This window comes from Vulpes vulpes, chromosome 4, assembly GCF_048418805.1.
Source record: "Vulpes vulpes isolate BD-2025 chromosome 4, VulVul3, whole genome shotgun sequence".
Lineage (NCBI taxonomy): Eukaryota > Metazoa > Chordata > Mammalia > Carnivora > Canidae > Vulpes > Vulpes vulpes.
In genome coordinates this window covers 12,539,251-12,543,448 of record NC_132783.1, presented here as the reverse complement: position 1 = coordinate 12,543,448, position 4,198 = coordinate 12,539,251, and the positions used below count along the sequence as shown (strand labels likewise).

Below are 4,198 nucleotides of genomic sequence, written 5' to 3'. Positions count from 1 at the left end.
AGCATACCAGTTAATGAATCGGTGGTTCTCAAACTTCAGCGTGGATCAAGATCACCTGGAGGCTTGTTGAAACACAGATTTACTGGGCCCCACTCCTCAAATGTCTGATTCAGCGAATCCAGGGTCTGCCTGAGAATATGCATTTCTCTCAAGTTTCCCACGTGCTGCTGATGTTACCTGTCTGAGGGAACACACTGAGAACGACTAAACTAATAACCACTACATTCATATAAGCTCTAGGCCTATTCCTAGCCTGGACTTTCCTGCTGGATATACTCAGGAAATCCACTAGAACTTATGAAGAAACAATCTGAGGCGGTTTTCTTATGACATCTATTGCTCAAAGTCATACAACGGTTTGGAGGATTCAGTCTATAATTCTGATTTTTTTAGTTTCCAGTCTTCACGAAAGGCTTAATGCCAGCTGATAGTGGTTGCTTAGGTGAAGAGGCATACACAGCAGGCACCAGTGAGATGGCCAGCAAGGAACCACTGCAGATGAAAACCTCACCGAAGTGAAACAGATGGGTTGGCTCTGATGGCTCCAGTGGCAGTGCTGGGCCTGTCCAGTTCTGGTGTTTGAAAGGACTGCCCGACACAATGGAGTACTGCTGACACATGCTAGAACATGGATGGACCTTGACAGCATTATGCAAAGTGAAAGAAGCCAGCCCTCCAGATTCTATGCTATCCTATGATTCTACTCCAATGAAAGTCCAGAACAGGACAGCCTATAGAGACAGAAAGTAGATTTGTAGTATTAAGGCTGATGGGGGCAAAGGAGGGAGGCAGGCACTTGGGGGGGGGGGGGGCTGCTGTTAGCTAAAGGGTACAAGGTGAAAAAAAAAAGGGTACAAGGTGAGAAGCATCGCTGCCGCCACCACTGCCACCACCACCAGCCATCCCCACAGTCATGCCGAAGCACGAGTTCTCTGTGGACATGACCTGTGAAGGATGCTCTAACACGGTCAGTTGGGTGCTCAACAAGCTGGGAGGAGTTGAGTTTGACATTGACCTGCCCAACAAGAAGGTCTGCATCAACTCTGAGCACAGCGTGGACATCATCCTGCTGGAGACCCTGGAGAAAACAGGAAAGACTGTTTCCTACCTCAACCCCAAGTAGTGAGGGCCTGGCCCCTTGGGCCCATGATGGACCAAAGGGAGCAGGACGCTGATCTTCTCCTGCCTTCCAAATAGACGTGGGGCCTGGCAGTCCTGCTCAGCGATGGCAGTTCCTGACAGAGACCCTCACTTGCCCCGCTCCTCCCTAGCTTCCCTGTAATAAAGTTGAGCCACTTTTGCTGGGGGAAAAAAAAAAAAAGATAAATAAAGGGTACAAGGTATCTTTTGAAGGTGATGCAAACTTTTTTTTTTTAAGATTTTATTTATTTATTCATGAGAGATACACAGAGAGAGGCAGAGACATGGGCAGAGGAAGAAGCAGGCTCCATGCAGAGAGCTCGATGTGGGACTCCATCCTGGGACTTCAGGATCTTGCCCTGGCCTGAAGGCAGGTGCTAAACCGCTGAGCCACCCAGGGATCCCCAATGCAAATGTTTAATTACGGTGATGGTTGCACACATCTGTGAATATACTAAAAACCACGGATTTGTACGCATTAAGTGAGTGAATGCTGTGGTATGTGATTTTTATCTCAATAAAGTATGTACTTTATTCATCTTTATACCATGCTCATTGTCTTCCTACTCTCCAAAAGCTTTTCTTAGTACTTGTGCATATACAGACTGTTGCAAACACAAGGCAAAGCACTAATATTAATGGTCATATCTAAAAGCAAAGAAGGGATTCCGAAACACTAAGCCTTTGCTACCTATTATTTTTATCCAAAGTGAAAGAAAAAAGGTCTGAAAAAGCACAAAAGGTATAAGACTGACAAAAGAGGAAAACATTTTTTTCTGGCTTCTTTTAGAAGGTGATTTGATAAAATTAAATTTCAGTGTTCCAAGCATGAGACTCAGGAAGAAACCACTGAGGCCTCCACTCCAGGAAGCAGAGTTTGAAGGGGACCATAAGGGGACCCCAGAAAGCATTGCTATACACCCCCAGGTATAAAGATGCGGTTAAGAGGCCACATAACATTTCCTCTCAAGGCCCACAGAAGACACTGGAAAAGAGGTGTGAAGCAAAAGGTCCTGAAGAGTCCAGGCCTTGAACACAGAACAAGGAAAGTAAAGGCTTCAGAAAATGAAATATCCCAGAAGCAAATTATGTTAGAGTTCATTAATGTATTCACAGAATATTTTCTGAGGACATATAATAGCTTCCAACACTGTAGTCAGAAACTGTCCTGGGCTCAAGCAATATAAAGAGATGCCACATCAAAGAGTTTATTATCAAGTGGGAAAACTGGACAAACCAGTGGTCACGGTACTTTCTGATGATCACTTTGGTAAATGGTGCTTTGCAAGCACAAAAGAGGGACAGGTAAATTATACTGTGGGCCCAGAGACAGCTTCCTGTAGAAAATCACCCAGGAGCTGAAATTTAAAGGACAGGTAGGAGTTAGCTAGCTAGAGAATGAGGGGATAGTGTGTGACAGGTCTGACTTAAGAGCAGGTGGGGAACCCCAACTTTGGAAGGCACCATTGGCAAGGCTTAGGTCTTGCATGGTCCCAGATCTAACATGGTTCAAGATTTCCCTGGGTAACCCTGACCCATGGGATCTGGTGACACCACTTCCTCCTCTTATTCCTCCAGCCCTAAGACTTGCTATTGGTAGTGGCTTGCTATTGTTGCTCATCTCTGGTTGCCTCACCATCCCTATTGACTTCTTAGTTTTTCCATCACCTATGTAACCAATTCACTGAAGTATAAATGTCCTCTGGTCCAAAGCCAAAACAAAACAAAACAAAACAAAACAAAACAAAACAAAAAAGAGCAGGTGGGAAGGCATAGAAACAACCAGTATCATTTCTGACTGGAAACTGCAATTAACTGTGAATGGCTGGGGGTGAATGATATGTGTGAAGGGAGAGAAAGAAATTAAATGAGACAAGTAGGGTGTTAGATGCTAAACTGAAAGAAACAGGGAGCCATTGAAGGATTAAACAGGGATCTGATTAGCATTTAGTAAGATCACCTTGGAAGCAAGGTAGGGAGTGGGTTTATTGGGATTGTCCATGGACAAATCAGCAGCAGAAGAACCATTCAGAAATTGTTCAAATAAATCCTGTTGAGGGTTGATGCTGGCACTGACTAGGCAATAGTTCTCAAACATTTTGTTCTCAAGAGCCCTTCACATTCCTGAAAATTTTAAGGTCTCTAAGATGGCTATCTTAATTCTAGACATAGGCAGACACAACTGTGTGAGAGAAGACAAATGATCAGTTGATGAATATTTGTGTTTAAGAGCTAAGATGGGGGGTTGGGGTGACTGGGTGATGGGCACTGAAGGGGGGCACTTGGTTGGATGAGCACTGGGTGTTATGCTATATGTTGGCAAATTGAAATCCAATAAAAAAAATAAATAAATATTAAAATTTTTTAAATTAAAAAAAAAAAAAGAGAGAGCTCAGATAACTTTTCACAAAAGTCTCTCAGTTGACTGTCCCCCAGTGCTTAAATCAGTCTCTAGAAAGTTTGGTTTAAACCACTCATGCTTCACTCTCTGGGGCCAAGATTGCGGCTGGGTCCAGCCTCCCCTGAAGCTCCTAGAGGCATCTACAAGTAAGGAAGAAAGTGGAAGGGTAAGTGCTATTGGATAAGCAACTATCGGGGCAGCTATAGGATTCGTCAGTATAGACGTTTCAGTGGAAGTCTCACGTCACCAGAGGGGCAATACAGTAAGATGAGCTAAGAGTTGAGGACTGGACTCAGGAACACAGACACTTGAAGAATGAGCAAAGGCAGAGGAAGCTCTGAAAGAAACTGCTGGGGTGGAAAGTACAGTGGGTAAGAGCATGTGCTCCAGGTCAGACTGCTGGGGTGGGGTGCTGCTAACTTCACTAGCTGTCTGCTCTGAAGAACATCACCTGGATTTTCTACACCTAAGTTTTCTTATCTATAAAAATGGGATGAATTATTCATATTCCATTAATGCTGTAAAGAAGGAGGATTAAATACAAGGTTTTTTTTTTAAGATTTTATTTATTTGACCCAGAGAGAGCACAAGTAGGCAGAGTGGCAGGCAGAGGGAGAGGGACAAGCAGACTCCCTGCTGAGCAGGGAGCCCGACACA

At 44.2% G+C, this 4,198-nt stretch overlaps 1 pseudogene; it reads left to right on the top strand.

Annotated features, from left to right (window-relative positions):
• The first annotated feature begins 911 nt into the window (after positions 1-911).
• Positions 912-1,123, top strand: LOC112931628 (copper transport protein ATOX1 pseudogene; annotated as a pseudogene).
• Positions 1,124-4,198: the final 3,075 nt, after the last annotated feature.